Source organism: Lagenorhynchus albirostris, chromosome 18 (genome assembly GCF_949774975.1).
Source record: "Lagenorhynchus albirostris chromosome 18, mLagAlb1.1, whole genome shotgun sequence".
Classification (NCBI taxonomy): Eukaryota; Metazoa; Chordata; class Mammalia; order Artiodactyla; family Delphinidae; genus Lagenorhynchus; species Lagenorhynchus albirostris.
In genome coordinates, this window is record NC_083112.1 from 12,738,253 (window position 1) to 12,760,748 (window position 22,496).

Here is a 22,496-nt window from a genome sequence, read left to right on the forward strand (position 1 = left end):
GGAAACCAAAGCATAGAGAAGTTAAATTGCCCACGTTAAAACTACTGACAAGTGGCAGAGGCCAACTTGGAATCTCACGTTCTGACCCAAGGCCATTACTTTTGTATTATACCAATAAGAATGGCAACTTCATCTGTCCATCCATCTTTGTTACCATTTGCCTTGAGAACAGTTTTCCTCCTAATGACTTCCTAGAAAATTTATGTTGTTAACCTAATGTACATTATGCTTCCTTCCCTTTCAATCCTCCAGTAAATGGCTTTAACATAAACCTTGAAATGCAAATGATTTCTATATGAGAGAAGTATTTAAAAAGTTACACATAGCCCACTCTTGGATGAAAGATTGAATTAAAAAATAAAATCCCTTTTCAACACTGGAACTAGATTAACTTAATTGTAGTTTAGTAAAAATTTGTCCTAAGTCTCATATTTCTTTGTATCAATTAAAACCAAATGTAATTTATAGTGGTGGTTGTGTGGACATTTAGTGATAAGGAATTTTTCGCAAGCACCTTAACTAAAGTGGCAATATGGCCCTGAATTGTTTCCAGTCTCCCATGAGTTCTCTAAACCTCAAGCCAACAGGGCTGCTGACTTTTCCCAGAATCCTTAGATTTCTCCATTTTCTGGTCTCTGGGTCTTAACTTAGTGTATTGTTGCCTCAGCCTGAAATGCTTCCAGCCTTCTCCACCTTCTCCATCACCCAGGTCTAATCCTAATAATCTTTCAGGCTCCATCCTTAAATGCTTTCTGCACCAGGCAGACTTTTCCAATCTCATCAAATACAGATATAAATCGTAGTAAAAAACCCAAACAACGCTTTGCTTAAACTCCAGTATCCCTTCTTACTCTTTTGCCCAATACCGTTCGTCTAAGAGATGTGCAAAAAATAGTTCTAAAAAATTGCTATATTTGCTAACTTGAAAGTTTTCTGGGCAGTGTGTGGAGCTGATGTATGTTTTTATTTCTTCAACAAATAATTATTCAATGCCTTTCACTGCAAGACACAATTGACTTGTCGAAGGTGACATAGCTATAGAGTGACAGATTCAGGACTGAAATCCAGAATTGCCTGACTCCACAGCCAGTACTCTTAACTACTACATAGATATAAAGAGCTAGAGATTCTTGAATGCTAGGTGGCTTCACTGTTGGGCAGATATTAATTTTCTTTCTTTCCCTTAAAAAAATTGTATGAAGTATTGCACCAATGCCTTCTTAGGCTCCTCTTTAGTCTTAGTTTAAAAATTGCCATTGAAACCATTTTTTTCCCCTATGAATCCAAGATGATCCCATTAAAAGTGAAATAATATTTTCTGGGTGGACTGTATTGATTAAATTGTATTCCCCAGGGATAGATTCAGGTTTTGTGGGTCCTGAGCTTACACAATTTTTTTGGCCCTCTTTAAGAAAAAGAAGATAAAAGTATAAATATAAAAATAAGCCTGACATATTTAGTATAGGAAAAGAAATCATGATAATTTACATGTGTTAGAGGTTCAACTTTTTTTCTAAGCTGAGACAGTGTACCAGATATGCTTACATAGACATGCTTCCTTATTGCCACCTGGCCACCTGGCTTCTCCTCCCCACCCGGGATGCTTCACAACTCCTGGCACTTATGGCAGCCCTACAAGTGAGGCTTTATTCTTTTCCTGGTAGGTCTACCTCTGGTCCTGGCAATTCAAAAATGATGATCAGGACTTCCCTGGTGGCGCAGTGGTTGAGAGTCCGCCTGCCGATACAGGGGACATGGGTTCGTGCCCCAGTCCGGGAAGATCCCACATGCCGCGGAGCGTCTGGGCCCGTGAGCCACGGCCGCTGAGGCTGCGGGTCCGGAGCCTGTGCTCCGCAACGGGAGAGGCTGCAACAGTGAGAGGCCCGCGTACCGGGGGGGAAAAAAAAAAAAAAAAAAGATGATCAAATGGCACTGGTTTTAGTCTCATATGAGTTTTTGAGTTAATTTTTGGACTTCTTGGTACCTTTCCCCAAGAAATGGAGATATTTTAATAGGAATAGCTTTTTGCAATACAAGGATTTATTTATAAAATTAAAAAATTTTTTTTTTGGCCATGGCTCTGGTTGGACTATCGTCTTCATAGAAGCTATTTGGCATGAGTATAATTTTCTTTTGGAAATACTTAAATAGAATACAAAATAAATAATGAAAATCGGTTCTTAAATAAATAATGCTGTCACTAAGGGATTTAACTGAGGTTTATGTGGCTCAGACATTATGTTCAGAATAGTATCACCTAGAATCAATAAATTCCGTTTTTAAAAATCTTGGAAATGACTAAATTTTTTTGAAGGATTTAAGCCATTTTTTTTCCTTTAAGCTTTTTTGAAATATTGGCTCCCACAAAGACAATGAGACACCACTGGAAATTAGGTTTTTGGTGTAGTATTAAAAAATGGCAGCAGAGGGCCTCATTGCAATGTGCTAGATTTTTCTTTCTTCATGAAAGAACTTTTTCTCTCCATTGCTCTTCATCTGTTGTCTCATTTTGAAACTTGCAGTATGTTTATGCGAAAAAAAAAATGTTTTAAATACCAATTTTACTATATTGGGAATGCAGGGTACAATTTAAGGCTTAAAAACCATTATGTTTTCTCTTCATTCCTGGAAGATGTTGAAATTTTGATATCTTTCTTCACTTCCTTCCACGGCAGTAAGGAATTGTATACTGTCTTTTGCTTTTTCTTTAAGGCTGTTACTCTCTTTATTAAGACCATCCAATTTGTTGGCAGATTATTATGAAAGCACATTCATGCAAATTATTTTACTTTATTCAAAGATGAGAAAAATTACATGGCAGGAGTTCATAGTATAATATCACACTTATTAATCTTCCAGTTGCCTTTCAGTTAATTGTGCTCAAGTTCTAACAAAGTTATATCCTATAAGAAAAAAAAAAAAGCTGTAGGTTATAGCTATGTTAGATGTTCAAAAGGAATGGGGTTGAGTACAGGTGACCCATTAATTAAGCCTGCCTTGATTATTCTATGGGCTCATCTTGTTATTAGTTTGACTATGGTCAGGAAGGATAATGGCACAGAAAATAAAAGTACTGGTCGAGCTACAGTTCAATGTACCCTGAATGGATAGACGTGGGTTTGCACTTAATCCCAGTGAGTTCCTTTTTAACACTATTGTCTAGGAGAGAGTGTCTCCAGAGAACCACAAATATCTTTGATAATTATGGGTCCTGTAGTCAAATATACCTATTTTTGGAGTCTTAACCTGGTTATTATAATATAATTATATAATTATGTTAATGGAGACTTTTTATCTTATCCGACCATCATTTACTCTCACTAAAAGTACATTTCTAAAATCTTGCTTAAAAAAGAAAATTCTAATCTTCCTTTAGAAAGGACTTGTTTTTAGATGAGAGTTTCAGAAAAATGGATTATTGTTCATTGCCAGCTTTCATAATCCTTGCTTCTTGAGGAGCTTGAATAATTTAACAATTAGGGAATATAAACATTATATAAGAAAGGGCTAATATTTTATTGAGATCAGATGAACATTTAACATTATATAGAATCGTAAAAAGATTCTATGGGGGACTACCCTGGTGCCGCAGTGATTAGGAATCCGCCTGCCAATGCAGGGGACACGGGTTCGAGCCCTGATCCGGGAAGATCCCACATGCTGCGGAGCAACTAAGCCCATGCACCACAACTACTGAGCCTGCCCTCTAGAGCCCACGAGCCACAACTACTGAGCCCGTGTGCCACAGCTACTGAAGCCCGTGCGCCTAGAGCCCGTGCTCCACAACAAGAGAAGCTGCTGCAATGAGAAACCCCACGCACCACAACGAAGAATAGCCCCCACTTGCCGCAACTAGAGAAAGTTCGCACACAGCAATGAAGACCCAACACAGCAAAAAAATAAATAAATAAATAATACAATTTAAAAAAATGAAAAAATATACAAAATAATTCTAAAAAAAAGATTATATGGGAATACATAGCATAAAAATATAAGAACTATATAGAAATATTATATAGAAATGTTATATAGACAAGGGCCCCCATATAAACTTTCTATAGAAAACATATAAATATTGTGTAGAAAAGGGCCAATATTTTATTGAGATTAGATGAACATTTTACTTTGCATGTATTTATTGTGATCCTCAAAACAAAATGCTGTACAGCAGAAACTGACACAACATTGTAAAGCAATTATACTCCAATAAAAAAATGCTAATAATGATGGCTACAAGTTAGAAAATTTAGAACACAGCCCACTATTTACTTTTTGTGATAAAACGTGGTATAATAGGTTCTGATTATGTTTTCTGATAAAGCGTTATACAGCCATAAAACTGGACAAAATTATCAAAAACCACTATTTCGGGGCTCTTGAAAACGACCAAAGGCATACAACAAATTGAGAAGCAATTTATTCATGAAAAAATACTGAATGTCAGATATGAATGGTGGGAGCCTATGGCATTCTTGCTTGGGACTTCTCTCATCCACAGCCACCCCCAAGGTAGATCTGAGCAGAACTAAACAGGGCTCTGCAGAGCAAGAAAACAAGAAGCTTCCTTGCCAGAGAGGGCTCACTTGGTTTGGAGCAGAGTATGGAAAACCTCATATCCAGTAGTGTTGTCAGTAAAGCACAAATTTCGTTGGCAAATGAATGGGAGGACCAATGGCTCAGGTACACTAAGGTTGTAGTCCTGGCTGGGGCAAGCAGTGGACTAGCGGACTAGCCTGAAATTTAACAGGGAGATCTGGGAAATGAGACAGCCACAGAGGGCTTTGATAAATTCTCCATATATCCACTCAGGAGAGACTGGAGAAGGCCCCCCCAGATCAACATATCCCTGGCTAAGCATGAGACCGTACTCCTGTGCAGAGTTGATGCTAGAAGGCCTGGTGGGAAGTAAAAGCCAGAGCAGTCTTGAAAACTGATTGGTTAATTCAATGGCAAAACTTTCTTTAAGTTATTTAATTAGGGTTAAAGGCCAAGATAGGATTATATAATTTCTTCTATTTTTGTAAATTCTTTAATTTCTAAATATTTAACCTAGAAATACACTAGAATAGGAAGAGTCTTTTAATCTTTGAATTGTGAATCTCTGAAATCTCTTTCCCCACCTACAAAATAGAATTCTTAATTACCTTTACTGCTTCCTTTAGTTTTAGATCAATAATATCAATAGAGAACTTTGGAATGTTAATAATGCTAGTATTTACTGAGCACCTATCATTAGCCCAGTGCTGTGCTGACATTGTACTTTTTATGTCATTTAATTCTACAATCACCCATGGTAATATTATCCCCATTTCTGGTTGGGGAGATTGGAGTTTAAGCAGCATAAATTACTTTTCCAAGGTTACAACAGCTAAGCAGCAGAGTAGGTGGAATGCAACTTGAGACCATCTAGTTTCTGAATTCATATTCTTAAATACTAGTCTAAATTTTCAAATGCTGGTGCTAAAAAATATAAAATATTTTTCTATGACTATAATAAAACAATCTGATAGCAATCAAATGACCTTATGTAGAGTTATTGGTACATTAAGCAGGTATATACTTTAACTTCCTTAGCTGAGCCTTTAAAAAAACCTTTATATTAAGGAGACTTTCAAACAGCTACAAAAGTAGATAATAATATTATGATCCTTCATGTATGTACCCATCACACAGCTTTGAGCTTTTTCTATGAATGCTAAAATTACTGCTTGCCATGCTAATTTTCACTACTAATTTTTAGTAATTATACTAAATTATAGACTAATTTGGGGAAATAATTATAGACTCATTTTGGTAGGGTAAATACTAATAAGTTTTAAATTTGCAATTAAATTTTTTCAATAATGGATTTTACTAACTTGTTATTCAATAAATATTTTCTTTTGAAATGGACACACTCATAATATGTTTTCATAAGTAGACAAGTCAGAGCAAACAGCATGAAGAGTAGGAGTAGGCAGGTGGAGGTGTTCCACTATTTTGCATAATGGAGCAAACAACTAGAATGCAGTAGGGTGGAGCTGCAGAGTTTGGTTTGTTCATCCTCTATTTCTTTAAGGTGTTGTCTACGGACTCTGTGGGTCCATCAGTGACCAGTGAGCTAGTCTTCGTCTTCTTTTTTTTTTTTTTAAGACTAATTTTTGGAGCAGTTTCAGGTTCGCTGCAGAAAAGTTGAGTGGCAAGGATAGAAAGTTCCCATATATAACCCCTGCCCCTACATGCACAGCCTTCCGCACTAGGGACATCCTCTGTTAGACTGGTTCACTTGTTATAATCGGTGAACCTACACTGACACATCATTATCACGCAAAGTCCATAGTTTAGATTAGGGGTCACTCTTAGTGTACATTGTATGGGCTTTGACGAATGTATAATGACATGTATATACCATGATAGTATCATACAGAGTAGTTTCACTGTTCTAATGATCTGGGCTAGTCTTTTGTTCACCATGTTTTCTCTCATATATCAGTACTGCTTTTTAATTGTATTTCTAATCATGTCATGGTTTTCAGTGACTCTAGGGGTAGGTTGCTCACTGACAAGCAGTTGTAATTACTGCAACCTCTGCCCTGTGGTTTGCAACAGAGGTGAGGTGGCTTATGGGACTGGAAGGAATTAGTAGTATGATCATACCTCATTCTTTTACTCCACCTACAGAAATATTTCATGCTGCCCAGAGCATTTAACTGCTTTATTTAAATATTTAGGTCCCTCGAATAGACTGTGGTATTTTAAGCCATATGTTTCTGTAATAGTCTCTTAATTCCCTATTTCAAATCTATTTACAATAACTCTGGCTCCTGACAGAAACCATTTAATAGTTTTGCCTCTTCTTTGGCCTTGTACTTCTGTCCCATATTTCAGTAGTGAATATCATTGCTAAAGCTTTGATTTATTTCTGGGAAAGTCTTCCAGGCTTTTTCTGCCTGGTTTCCTCAAGAGGTTGTAAGCTATGCATAGCTAGACTATTTTCATTTTATTTGACAAATTGTTTGCATTAAACAAATTTAGAATAATTTTGGTTACTAATGTTTGACTTGCTTGTTTCCTAGGCATCTGTATTCTGGTATGCTTAGAAACTGCATTTTGATTATTCCCATAACTTCTTTACCATGTTATATCTTGGCCCTTTAAACTATCACTCTAATTGCCTCGTCAAGAAAACTCAAAATCATAGATTAAGTAGGTAATCTCCTTTGACTTCTTAGTAGGCAAGCCCACTCCAGAGTAGAGTTTCAGACAATATTCCTCTTCTACTCTATAGCACAGGTTGCCATGTACACAGTAGAGTTGTAAGAATCCCCCAAATTCTTTTCAGCTAGAGTTATTGCTGCTGTACTAGATGGGTTTTGCTCAGTGTTAACATACAGGTTGGTTGGTTGGTTTTTGTACAATTTGTGGAACTTTCAGATGACTTCAAATGGAATGTTTTTCATTTTATAGTATAGGTCTTAGAAAAAGACAGGTCAAACATCAGTTAATAGCTCAGATTCTGGGGCTAGAATCTCAAATCCTAACTCTAACACTTAAAATCCTAGGAAAAGTGAGCTTCACTTTTTTTCATTTGCGTAGAGGAGGTAATAATACCAAACAGACAAAGTTTTAGCTAGGATTAATTGAAATAATGCATACAAAGCCCTTAACTTGGCTTAGATTGTAGCAATGTAGACTTTGACTATAAATGTATACCTGGAATACAGAGTCTTTTTCTCTTCTCTGGATATACTAGTCACCCTCTGTACCCCAAAAGCACTCCATAAAGTGTTTTTTTTTCATCATAGATTTATAGTACCTTGTTATCCTTATGTCCAGAGACTGCACTAGCTTGGCCTAAAGTGGATATTGAGACAATACATGTTGAATGAATAAGTACACTTCAGCCTAGAGTGCCTACCCCAAATCTCACCCAGTGGGCTTTGTCATTATGTCATTCTAACCATCACCACCATCATCACCATAACCCTGTCATCCCCATGTTATTCTTTTGGTCCAATACTAACTGCTAGGAATACAAAGGGGTCAAAAGACAAGGTTCTTTCCTGTAAGGACTATAAAATTGAGTTAGGATGACTGAACATGGGCAAAAGTTAAACAAAAACAAAACAGAAAAGAAATCATTCAAAGTAGCACATGTTAAGTGTTCAATGAGAGGTACAGGCAATAACTGTGAGTAGTATTTTTTTTTTGAAAGATGAAAAGCACAGGTTTGCAACCTCATAGTCTTATCTTACATTTAGTCATTTATTTGGTGTGTGGTTTTGCTGTTTTTATACTCTGTTACTGAATTTTAAAAATAGTCTTTTGTTCTTGAGAGCAGTGTAGGTGAAAATGCATAGAATGTGTTCAAAACAGTGTCTGACATATTGAAATCAACCAATAAATTATAGACAACATTCCTGTAGGAGAGAAGGCCATCTATGAGGGTTGAATGAGATTTCATAGAAGAAATAGAAAACATAGCAAGGACGGTTACTTTTTTTAAATTAATTTATTTTTATTTTTGGCTGTGTTGGGTCTTTGCTGCTGTGTGCAGGCTTTCTCTAGTTGTGGCGAGCAGGGGCTTCTCATTCTCATGTGCGGACTTCTCATTGTGGTGACTTCTCTCATTGTGGAGCACGGGCTCTAGGCACGCAGGCTTCAGTAGTTGTGGCATGTGGGCTCAGTAGTTGTGGCTCGCAGGCTCTAGAGTGCAGGCTCAGTAGATGTGGTGCAGGGGCTTAGTTGCTCCACAGCATGTGGGATCTTCCCGGACCAGGGATCGAACCCATGTCCCCTGCATTGGCAAGTGGATTCTTAACTACTGTACCACCAGGGAAGTCCAGGACAGTTTTTAAAATGTCTTCCTTACACATTAACTCAGTTTTCTGGAATCAGTTTGGAAATAATGGGGTAGAGTGGTAGAGAGCGGGCGGGAATATGTGGTGAGTTACTGAATATCAGGTGCAGAATTATATTCTCATTAATTGAAAATTTTGGTTAATGCTCCTTAAATAAAATATAGCATAATTTTTATGTATTAACTTTCTGATATCTGAATTGAAATTCATATGCTTCCCTGTCAAAGAAGTAACTGATTTAATCAATGAAAATCTGTAAAATGGAACAATTTTGTGAGATACCATTGCAATCAAAGTTCTTCCAATCAATACCTTTGTGATTATTATAATAGGTCCCTGGAAAGCAACAGTATCTTGATGACACTTTCCAAATACTATCTGTAGTGAAACTAGAAGAAAAGATTCATTTTTAATGTTATATTTATTGGACTAGGTAGTTCCCACACATATTAAACAACTCACAGAGTAAAAATAGTCTACAGTAAAACATGTCTCTTTTCTACTCCTTTTCTTTAGTTCCCAGGTTTCCCTTCTCAGAGGAAATCCCTGAGGTCTGTTTTTCTGCAGATAAGTATCTAGAGGTATTTCTCTCTTTTTAAACGCAAAAATTATATGTAATGTGCACATTCTTGAATTTTCACTTAATATTTCTTACTCGTTTTATATTAATTCATAAGACTCTGCCGCCTGAAACATGACATTTAAAAACAGGGTTACTCTAGTAAGGTGCTACAGTGATAATAGCTAGCTAGCATATATTGAGTACTTATTGTGTTCCATGAAGTTTACATGGATTGTCTAATTTAATTTTTATAATGACACTAGGGAGTGGATACCATTTTTGTGCCCATTTTATAGAAAAGAAAAGTGAGGTTTAGAAATATTAAATATCTTGCCTGTGATCACGCAGCTAATAGGTTGTGGAGTTAGGATTCAAATCAAGGCAGTCCGACTCCAGAACCCACATATGAAGTGTTCTATTGCCTCCCAGATTTCATACTCCTCATTTTCAGGAAGACAACTGTGTACATCATTGTATACATAAATAGCAGATAGCGTGATTAATAACAATGATGGTGGTGATGAAAATGACTAAAGCCTCTGTCACTGCTGACGGATGTCTGAGAAGCTGGAAGTTCTGATGGTAGCCCGGGTGGCTCTGGGGATTGAAGAGGGCAGATGGAGCCGCTGCACCAGCAACTGCGGAGCTGCAGAGTCAAAAGATGCTACCACATCTGAGGAAGTTGTGGTGATGGATGTTGGCACATAATAGTTCATGAGGTCTTTATAACTACCCCATGAGGGTGGTATTATTAGCCACAAGTTCTAGATGAAAAGCTGAGGCTCAGGTAAGTTGCCCTGTCTCACACAGCTGGGGAGTGACAGGACCCAGTCTCAAAGCCAGACCTTAACACCTCCTGGAAAGGAGGCATCTGGTAGGCACACCAGCCTTGAAACCCCAGCTTTGTGTCACTTATTGGAGTAGTTTCAAACTTTCCCCCTCTAAATGTGTGTAACATGTTTTAGTGAAAGTTTATAAGAAAGATCAATATGAAATTGAAGTAGGAGTGGGTATATCTTTGCCACCCTCTTAACATGGGTACCTGCTTTTGTTCTTGTGGCATCCTCCAAGGGAGTTCCATATAATCTAGTTTGAAACTGTCATTTCTCCTTCTGGGATGGAAATTCTGTCTGACAAAAAACATGTTATTGAAAGGCCTAGCCTTCATTGATTAAAAGGCTAAATGGAGTCTGGTCAGATTCCACGTAAACTTCTGTCTCAGTTATGCTCTTGTCAGATTAATTTGGATTATACTGTTGTTTCAAAGGACATAATCTGGAGCTGGGGAAAGATGTTATTGCCTCTCTTCAGAGTGTAGGCAAGTGCTTTAACCATTCTAAGACTCTAATGTAACTCTCAAGATGATTGTGGCCTTTGCAGGGCTTTGTTCAAGTGTCTGTCTACCACAAGGTCTCAAGTTCCAACAACCCAAAGGACTAGTCTTTGCTTTGTCCAGCATGGTGGATGCTAGGATAGAGTCTATATTGCTAACTTTTAATTTCAGAAATAGTTTGTACAAAGCTTCCCTCATCTGCTATTGTAATGTTCTTATGAATATCCAGAATTTTACTCCAAGACCTCTGGCTTTGGTCCTGGCAGTCTGGAGTCTGTGAAATGTGTGCTGCCAGGTATGTCATAGGACATGCCTATACAACTGAGCAGAAAGGCAGGCTGTCATGTGGAACCAAATGAAATAATAAAGGACTCTTATAAGTCTCAAAGTTCCCATCAAAATTCTTGGATGGAATTACTTATACCTGGCAAATGGAAACACAGCTGTGTTTTCAATGATTTTTTTAAAAATACCCATTAAAATACTGGCAATGGCAGAGCAAATTAAAAAGTTAATATAATTTTTGGTTAGACAATACTTTTGTGAAAACCCCTTAGTCCTTTCTCATAATTGACACAGTGAAAGAAGCCTCGGTTGTAAGCTGAGAAATGAGAAAAAACTTAATTCAAGCACTAGACTGTTAATTTAATGAATATGTGACCTTGGGCCAAATAATATTTCTGAACCTCAGTTTCTTCTGTAAATGGGGCTGATACTCTCTCTGCTTCATCTGTTTTTTGTGCTTGAATGAGATAATATGTAAAAGCTATAAAGTACTCTACATATAAAGTATATTAAGTATGACTTCTAATGTGCAAAACTTAAAATCATATATAGACGACATCCAATAGATGCATCTTTTCTGTAACATTTCAAAATAATTGTCCCATCTTTGGACATTTCTGGCAATGGTCCCATATTCTTTAAGATGCAAGCCATTCTATATTTGGCAAGTGTCCCAAGTCAGTTTACTTTTGAAACAAACTCAGAGGAGGAATTAGGGTGCAGGTCATTTATCAGATCATCACCTGGGGAAGGGAGGGAAAGAGGCAGGATTGGGCAGAGGGAGAAGTCAAGCCGTCATGCAGTCCCAATGAAAGCTTCAAATGAACCCACGGCAAGCTCAGGTCTGCAGTAGCCCGTCAGAGTTGTCATGAGTTTGAAGTAGAGTGCTAGACATTTATGCCCTCTTATTGACTAATCATTGGATCTTGGGTCAGCTGAGGCAATCCTCAAAAAGGGTTAAAAACTGAAGGTTATCTTCTCCTGCAACTAGCGGAATAAATCTTTCCTTCCTCAAGGGGAACCTGGGCATCACTGCACTTATCAGACCAGCCTTGTAGATAAAACATTCTGCCTTATATTGAGTGGGAACCTTCCTCACTGTGCCTGTCATGTAAGTTACTCTATTCTGAGTCAATTCCAAGTCTTACCAATATTTTCTAACATAATTCTTTACTATATTCTGGAAGCACTAGTGCTATACTACTGATACAAACACATATATATTTCACATATACATAAGTGACATATATAAATTATATATAATGTATGTTATACACACATCTCAAATTTATATTTATACACATATTCATGTACATATATCATATACACATATATTCTGAAAACATGTACTTTGAGTGCTCTGAGAATATGTTGTTAACAACTGGGTAAATGATGCTCCACTGTACTCAACAGCTAGATTTAGTAACCGTAGTGATGCCATTTATTGTAGACAATAAAATGAGTCTGCTCTCCAGGAGGACCAGGTTGGAAGATCATGAATTCTGTTTTGGGTGTGTTGGGTATGAAACTCTTTTGAGACATCCAAGTGAAAATATTGGGTAGGTGTTTGAATGTATATATCTGGAGTTTTGAAAGGAAGTCTACACTAGAGATAAGTAATTGAGAGTTGATGTTTATATAGTCATTGAAGCTAGGAAGCAACATTTCTGTCACATTCCTGCAAGTCAGTAATGAACTGGGGCTGGGTTTCCCTTCGAGATGGTAGATTTTTCCTTCATTGGAGGGCTTTTCCTGGTCTGTTTCACTGGATTAGGTTACCTGCCTAGCTCCTGAGGCACTGGAAGTGCAATCACGGGTGTAGGGTGGGAGGAGAAGGGGACCCATGACTGGAGACTTGAGGAAAGCCAACATTTAAAGGCTGGTAGATGAGGAGAAGTCTGGAGCTGAGCTAGAAAAGGAGTGGCTGGAGAGGTAAAAAGGTAGAGTCATAGAAGTAAGGAGAGAGAGAAGTGGTCAGCATTCTAAAATTCTTCAGAGAAATCATGCCCATTGGAGATGGAGATAATTGATGATCTTAGGGAGGGTGGTTTTGGTGAGAGTAGAAGCCAGACTAGAGTGGGTCAAGGAGTGAATGAGGGGTGAGGAAATGAAGGAAATAATGTGCACAATGCTTTCGAGAAGTGTAACTTTGAAAGTGAGGACAGGGATAGGGATTAGCTGGAGTGAAGTAAGGTTGTATTGAAATGGGAGTTAAAGAGGTGGGCCTGGGAAGGGTAGTGGGAGGAAGAGAACTAGAAATATCCCTCATACATCAATGCTTTAAACATCCTCTTTCAATTTTAAGTGGTTTAAACTATATTCTGAAACATTAGAGAAATGAAAAATGAGTGTTAGCGCTTTATTAAAAACAAACATAACCAAAATAGTTGGCTTGTGGGCAACTTATGTCAAATTGTACAGCTCAAATTGAAAAGGAGGTAAATATAAGATAATTTTCTTCTTGAGTTATTCAGACCAATGATTCATGTGTTCATTTTGCTTTTAACTAAGAAAATCTTGTCTGGTATGCTACTTAATTTATTTATCACCTGAAAGGAAAGTCCTGTAATTTGTCTCTCTTATTATCCGGATAAACAGTGTCGTTGACAAAAAGGAGAGGAGGTGTTTTTGCATGATCCTAATGCAAAGATGGATACTCTATCTGACCCAGATATACTACTTCTAAAAACGGTTATTTTCTTATATATGGGATAGGAATAAAAGCAAGGATTTTCTCCATAGAAACATTTTGCAGATTCTTTTCTTGAGCACATATATCATTTATCAGTCTGGTTCTATCCTCCATCTGCTCAAAGGAGACTCTCAACCCCAGGACAGTTCTCTTAAGTGTCCCTGTGACTCCCCAGGGAGTGTTTCCAGGTGCTGGGCAATATTTTACAACCTCGTGCCACTCCACTGGGTACTTCAGTCTGCTCTTGGCATGCTGTGGTAGCTGCTGGGGTGCTGCCCGAACCTACTGGCTTGCTGCTGATTTGTCTCACTCCAGGAAGAAGTGCTCCAGAGTCGAGTTTTCTCCATAGACCATGGCCCAAAGCCCTCAGGGTGTGATGATTTATGCTGGAATGGGAGAATGGGACTGAAGGACTCTCTCTCCTTTTGTGTTAAGATCTGTTGGAGGGCTCATAGAGCAGGTTTTCTTAGGCCCCAGCATATTCTGAGGGAGGCAGCTTTTTCTTACTGCTTATGGTTCTTCTGCCCTTAGAGTCAGATGTTGTGTTCAGAGGCTGGGCCAGAGATAGAGATTCCCTCCCTATATCTATCTTTGACCAGAAGGGTCATCAGAATCAGTGGATTCTCAGGTTCACCTACTGAATCATTATTTCCATAAGTTTGTTCCATGCATGTTCATTTTCAACAAATCCTATCTATCTGTCTCTCTATCTATTTATCTATCTATCATCTATCTATCTATCATCTGTCTTCCTATCCTCTATTATCTGTTTGTCTATCTATCTAATCTGTCTACCTTAGATTGAATGTCTGTGTCTCCCCCAAATTCATGCGTTGAAATCCTAACCCCCCAAGGTGATGGTATTGGGAGGTAGGGGCTTTTGGGAGGTGATTCAGTCATGAGAGCAGAGCCCTCAAGAATGGAATTAGTGCTCTTAATAAAAGAGGCCTGATAAAGCTTCCCTGCCCCTTTTCCACCATGCACGTTTACAGTGAAAAGATGGCCATCTAGGAAGTAAGCTCTCACCAAATGCCAGGTATGCTGGCACCATGATTTTGGCTTTTCAGTCTCCAGAACCATAAAAAATAAATGTTTGTTGTTTATAAGCTACCCAGCTTATAGTATGTTGTTACAGCAGCCAAACAGACGAAGACACACGCATATACACACTCTCTCTCTAATCTATCTTAACTTATTAATCCATTCATGACATGTTTATCTATATTTATTGAGCATATGCTATTAACATACAGTGATGCATTAATTCTTCAAAGAATTCCTCCAGGGCTTTTTTTTTTTTTTTTTTAAGAGTACATAGTTGCAATAGAGATTGGGAACAGTGTGTTTCAGTGTTGGTTTTTCAAAATTATCTGTTACCAACAAATGGGAAAAGCTGTGATCTGTAGAAGAAAAAATGTGCAGTTATATTTCCTCCATGTATTTCCACTAGCCCACTGACTGAAATTGAAAGTGCTTTACTACAATGGGTGAAAATTTGGAGAGAATCAATCATTCTGCATAATCAATCTGCACAATATTGCATCAGAGGCAATAGCAAACTGAACTACATACAAAGCCAGACTTCATGCTTTGAGAAAAAAAAAAGAATAATTACTATAAGTGGGACTTTTGGACAAAATTTCCAAATGACATATAGGTAACATGGAAGAAATAGATATTTAAAGAAATTTTTTAGTGTTTTTTTTTCCCTTGTCTTTCTGAAGGATGACTTATTGTGGCTTGGAGGAAATTTAAGGAACTGAAACATTTAAAGAAATAGATTAGATATTGGCAATTACTATGAATAAATGAAAATGGTTCATAGCACAGAAAATATCTTGGAAGATTGTGCAGATTTAGGAAAGAAAGTGATCAAGACTCAGGTGACGCCCTGAATAACAGAGTCATGTAAGAAAAGTAGAAAAGAACAATCAATATGAGAATAAAAACTCTGAAAGCTAAAGTGTAGTCTCATGGCCAAGAATTCTCATCAAAATCCTTATGAAGATGTTTCCCCTTATTTTCCGTATAACATCAATGTGTATTTGTGTATCATATATGTATGTTTGATTCTTTCATTCCCTCAGAGAACTGGAAAGATTTAAATACTTTGCACTTTAGAATATTACATGTCTTGGATGTAGCACCTTTGTTCTATATAGTGTGTATGCTTTTTCTTCAGTACACATAATTTTTAAGCTATATTTCTCTTTTTCACTCAGTTGTCTTTCCTATAATTTAAAGCCATAAAATTGCATTGGTTTTTATTTTCAGTGCATTAAGCCCTCATAAAAAGACTTTTATTTTTTTACTTGTGGAAATTTCTTGCTGTCACATTTTGGCATTCTTCCACACAATAAGCAGTTGTGTAGCACTGGCAAGTGTCCATATATCTAGTTCTAAAGAAGTGTACCCTTCACTGTGTATCTACCATTTCCTCTTGACCCGACCTTTCTCTTTGACCTGGCTTGACTTATCTAATTGTGATTGTGGTGCCAAGTTCCTTCTGCTTGTGACCCACCACACACACATACACACAAATCCCTGGGAGACGTTGACTTTTGGGGGGTAGTTATAAGAGTAGAATGAAGAAGTTGGAGAGTAATAATAGGAATCGAGTAGATATTGTGGAACAAATTGATTCAAACGAGCTACTCTCATTAAACATATTCTCAGTAGGCGACATAATGGATTCTCTTCTTTCCTTTTCATGTGGCAAGTGGCTACTTTTGTGCACTGGGGAGAAGAGTCCATGACTGTTTTGTTTCCTGCCCTTTGATTCAGGCTATTCTATATTGCCAAGAACCAGAAAAGGCTGGAGCCATTGTGCACTGACATAGTCCTCGGAGGCCCGTTGGGAATAGTGGCAGCCAAGTGTTTCCCAAAGTGGAGGCAGTGCGGTTTCTGCTGGCCCACCGGTGTCTGCCTACGTTATTTAAAAACTTATTTATCTTCCCCAAACTGCAGATGAAACACAGAACCCTCTCCAGTTTCTGTCATCATCACCATCTTAAAAAAACGTGGTTTCTTTTAGTGATCTAGCACTGTATTAATCTTTTGCCAGACAGAACACTTCTCTAGCTTTCTGTGAAGGTCTTTTTTTCTCCAGTCAATCCATAGATTCCTTTTTCTATAGTGCTGCCTGAAATATCACTGATTTATGGTGAATTTAATTTTAACCACCACATCTCCTCCTCCCTTTCCTTCGTTCCTTTGTTCGTTTGTTTCTTCCTTCCTTGTTCCCTCCCTCTCTTTTTTTTCTTTTATTCAATACGTATTTAAGGTCTATTTGCTTAACATGCCAGGTACCAGGGATGCAGTGGTGAAAATGTAACACCAGGAAGCTATCGTCTAGAAGGGGAGAAAGATATTTTGAAAATTAGTAAATTGTAGTTGTAATAAGCACTGCAAAGTGCAATAATATAAGTGTGAATAACAGGATGAAGAAACCTGCCTGTGGAAGTGATGTTTAAAAGGAGAGCTGGAGAGTGAGTAGAAATTATTGAGACAAAGGGTATGAAGGTAGAGTCCGAATCCATGGGAGTGTTTTCAGGCAGAGAGAATGGAATGTGCAAAGGCCGTAAGACCCAAAGGAACAGGGTTGACTCATATCATAAAGAGGCTAATGAGGCCTGAATTCAGAGTGAGTGAAGTGAGTCTGAGATGTTATGCAGAGGCCACATGGACCAGGTTGTCATAGTTAAGAGTTTAAGGTTTATCCTATTGTAAGAGGATACCTGTGAGATGGAATTAAAGAAAACAGACACAATGCACAGAGATATTTAAGAAGGATAAACTGTTGTTCTAGTATTGTCAGCAATTTGATTTTTAAAGATGAAACTATCAATTTATCTTCTTTGTTCTGGGAAGAACTGTTTTAGTGTCTTAATCACGATTGTATAAGACAGGTTGGAACCTGCTCTTCCAAGGGAAGTGTAATAGGAGATATTTTTGCCAGGGGAAACACCTCATTCCTGCTCTATAGAGAGTCTTGCTGCTTCTCCCCAGTGATCTCAGGCCTATGGATTTAGACAGGAGGGTGAAGAGTAGACCCACTTTCATAGGAGTCATGGGAATTTCTGGGTGGACGAGGATTACGATCCGTCTTAGAGTTCCAAGTTATTATACCCCATCTGATAGATTAGCATAATGGAAAGAACGAAGAGCTTCCTCTCCCTTTCATCCAAAAGAATGTATCAGTGGTGTAGTCTGGGTCTGGTCAGAACACAGAGGCATTGTGTGCATTCTGAATAGGAAGGGTTTCGAGACAGGGAAATAGAGGCGTATGTAACTGTTGAAAGCACTGCAGGAGCAAAGGGCAGGAAAGCTGCACTGATGATCTCAGCCCACAGCAGTGATTTCCATGATTCTGAAAGAAGCTCAGGTTACTTTGATCCTCATGTCAGCTCATGTGTCTATCTACAACTGCCTGCAACTGCCTCCAGAAGGTAACAGCCTCTCCATCTCTTCTGCCTTCTAGATCTCACGCAAATGCCTCTCATTGGTAGACTCTAACTTATAATCATACAAGGAAGTGGATTCTGGAAATGGAGTTCCCGGTTTGTGTTCTGTGATGCATAAGAGACCTTTGGAGAGGGTGGCAATGATGTCAAGTTGACCAGGGGACAGTCCAACCCAGATGGTGACCCTGGCTCAACACCAAAGCCTCAGCTGCTGTGAGGGAGATAGGGTTCCCAGTAGAACAGGCTCCCACTTTGAGAGTGTGGATGTGCCTCCTTGAGACTTCCTGTAATAGCCAGGGTTCTCTGGAGAAACCGAACCCCAATAGTGTGTGTGTGTGTGTGTGTGTGTGTGTGTGTGTGTGTGTGTGTGTGTGTGTAGAGAGAGAGAGAGAGAGAGAAAGAGAAATGGAGACAGAGATTTATTTGAAGGAATTGGCCCATGTGATTATGGAGGCTGGCAAGTCTAAAATCTGCAGGGTGGGCCCTCAAGCTGGCAGAATCCCCTCTTGCTCAGGGGAGGTCAGATTTTGTTCTAGTCAGATCCTCATCTGATTGGATGAAACCCTTCCACATTATGTGGGGCAATCTGCTTTACTCACAGTCCACTGATGTAAATGTTAATCTCATCAGAAACACCCTTGACCAAATATCTGGGCACTGTGGTCCAGCCAAGTAGACGTATAAAATTCACATCACACTTCCCTTTCTTCATTTATACCTGAGAAGTTCCACCACTGCTAGATGCTGTTCTGAAATAAACAAAAAAATTTTAATCAATATGCCCCAAATTAAAAATTCATGATCTTTTTATGTATATATAGTTCAGTCCAACTCTTTTAAAAGAGTGTGATAATTATTTTTTCCCTTTTCACTTAGATTTAGGAAAGAGTAGAGACATCTCTTTGTACTGTACCCTCTCAATATTCAATCATTCATTCAGTCAGTCAGTCAGTCTTTCAACAAGTATTTATTGAAGATATAGGCACTGAGGCTAGTGCAGTGATATGGATAATAGATCAGATCCAGAAAATAACATGTTAAGCTAGGGAGCCACACAAACATTTTGTGGTAACTTGTGAAAAAGAATAAAGGAAACTGCAAGTGCAAAAGATATTAGATTTATAAGCTTGCAAGAGCTGATCCAAGAAGCATTATAAAAGAGTAAAATTTTAAAAGCAAATTAAACAAGTGAAAGTTTACAAATCTTAGCAAATCATGATGTCTGCAGACCTGTTCCCTGAATAATCAAAGATGAGTCAGGACAATTGTTTATTCAAACAGTTTAACGTTGACCAACTAACATAGTTTATTTAGGAAGCAAATGCCTTAGTAAAGAATATACAGACCCTAATGCATATTTAATGACTTTTTCATTACTCCCCCAATATCATTTCCTTTGTAAGATCCTGATTTTACCAACTGCTGTCTTGCCAACTACTGTGCTTTTCGGGAGGATAACTGCCATGGTTGATGGAGGATTATTATGTTGAGAAGTTGCTGAGAGGGTAGTTTCTGGCCATATGAGAGTGCACATTTCATGGCAGTATCACCAACTCTATAGTATGAATAAAATTGGAACAAAACTGGCAAGTAGATTTCTAAGATAGTTCCCAATGACCCTCACCCTTATATAATACTCTTCCCTGGGGGTGTGGGTGGCACCTGTGAATATGATGAGATGATTATATTACACTATATGGCAAAAGGAAGATTATCTTGGGTGGGCCTGGACTAACCAGGGAAGCCCTTTAAGAGTGGAGAGTTTTCTCCGGCTGGTTTCAGAAGTCAGAGTTTCAAGGCAGCAGAGACATACTCCTGTTGGCCTTAAAGAAACAAATGCCATGTTATGGAAAGGGCCACTTGTCAGGGAACAGTGGGAGGCCTCTATAAGTTACAGATGCCCTGGTTTACAGCCAACAAGAAAACAGGGACCTCAGTCATAAAACCTCCAGGAACTAACTTCTGCCAACAATAGAATGAGCTTGGAAGTGGATTTTCTTTTTTCAGAGCCTCCAGATGAAAACTCAGCTCAGCTGACCCCTTTATTTCTGCTTCGTGATTCACTGAGTAGAGGACCCAGTCACACCATGCCGGACGTCAGAACTACGGAATTGTGAGTGAATTAAGAGTTGTTGTTTTAAGCTGCTAAATTTGTGGTAATTTGTTGTGTAACAAAAGAAAGTTAAGACAAAAAGGAAAACAAAACAATATCCAAATTTTATTTCTTTTGGATGTGATATTGTGCTGAAATTGGTCTTGTGGTTCCATCGTTCTATTTAGGTCACGTACAGTAAGGTATGATCTCGATGGTGAGGTGACATAGCTGGAGGTAGGCCTCCCATAATGGAAGGGTGGTTCCTTTAGGAGAGGCCCACTTCAAACCTTGTAAAATTGCGGAACAAGTTAAAAAAGGGTATTTTCCCCATAAACTTTCTGAATGTGTGGGTCACTATTTGGGTCACTATTTTTTTTATCATTAATACTTCTATGAACATGGGGTTTAGAATAGTCAGCTAATTTGTTAGTTAGTTCAAGACTTGATAATACTTCAAACTCAAGTATGTGACTCACATAATCACTTTGTAATGTTCAGTTTAGAGCTGCTACGGGCTAATTCATTTTTAATTTTTTTTTGTAAAATAATTCACTTTCTAACTGGTAAGCCATAAATCATCTTCAAAACCTTTTCATAAGTTCAATATAATAGTTTGAATAATCAGAATTATATTTATTTCAAGAGAGGCTGAATAAAGGATCCAAATGTGTAAAGTTAGAGACTTCTTGAGAAAAACATAAAATGCAAATCTAACTTTATACATTATTCTTTTTTTAAAAAAAATTTATTTATTTATTTATTTTGGCTATGTCGGGTCTTAGTTGTGGCATGCAAGATCTTTGTTGCAGCATGCAGGATATTTTTAGTTGTGGCATTCGGGATCTTTAGTTGTGGCATGCGGGCTTCTTAGTTGCAGCATGCAGGCTTCTTAGTTGCAGCACGTGGGCTTCATAGTTGCGGCATTCATTTGGGATCTAGTTCCCTGACCAGGGATAAAACCTGGGCCCCCTGCGTTGGGAGCGTGGAGTCTCACCCACTGGACCACCTGGGAAGTCTCCTGTACATTATTCTTTATCTTCTTTCCCTATTATAAAATATTTAAATATTTAATTCCTTGAAATTCTGACACTGATCTCTATACAAATTCTTTCAGCTCTGCTATCACGCATTAGATATTTAGGATAATTGCGTATTGTATTAAGACAAAATAGATCAACGATCTTTAATTACTTGTTAGCTGGAAGGTTAGAACTGCAGCTGTGGTTATTCTTCTCCTTTTTCTTCTGCCTGTGACTCAGATCTCAAAACCTCTTCTCACACTCCATACTCAGACCCTTCGCTTCATGTCCAATCATCTTTTTCCCTTTAATTCTCATCATTGACCTTTCCTCACTCTAATTTTCCATGAGCTTTTCCTAGCTTCCTCCTTTTAACCATTATTTTACCTACCTTTTCTCATAGACCGTTTCTTTCCACCACTACTGCCCTCCCAACCCCCAGAAATTAATTTCTTTCCTCTTCTCTGTTTTTCTTTTTGCTAAATAGTTACTTAACTCTAGAAATGTATAAATTCCACACAGAGATTGGGCCAGGATATAACTGATTTATGCAAGTAAACCTCTTTCCTTATTTTCCTCTCTTATTAAGAACCTTCTCACATCCTCAACATAAATTTAATCAGCTTACCTTTATCTTCTCTCTCAACTTCTAGCTCCTACTTCATCACTATAAGTTGCTGAATACCTGTGCGTAATACCAGGGCTAGATTGTGCAAAAGTTGGGACATTCAGAATGTTACTTAGGAATTTTACCTGCATTTCCTAGGATCCTATCAGAGATCTGCTGAAAAAGAACAAGAGAACATAGGGTTCTGCTGGATCAGATGATACGATACCTTTGTGCACATTGCATAATCAACCATGTGGGTGCAAAGCTTAATGAGGAGAAGAGACCTTTATGCAATTTTGAATGAAGGTGGCCTTTCCTGTGGAAGGTTATAGCATTGTGTCAAGGTTTATGACTAGAAAAGGGATGTGTGGGCTGCATCCAGCCTCAGCTCATCCCCTTTGCTGGGCCATTTTGTGCAGTGAGCAACCTGCACGATTGTATGTGGCCTGACTGGGAAGTGCGACTCCAGTAAATGTAGAACAAGCAGAGGATAAAGAGCAAGGTTTATGTTATGAAATGTAACAGCAATTCATATTTCCTTGGAAAGAATTAAAATTTACTGAAAGTCTTTTTCAAGGCAAATACTGAAAGTATAAG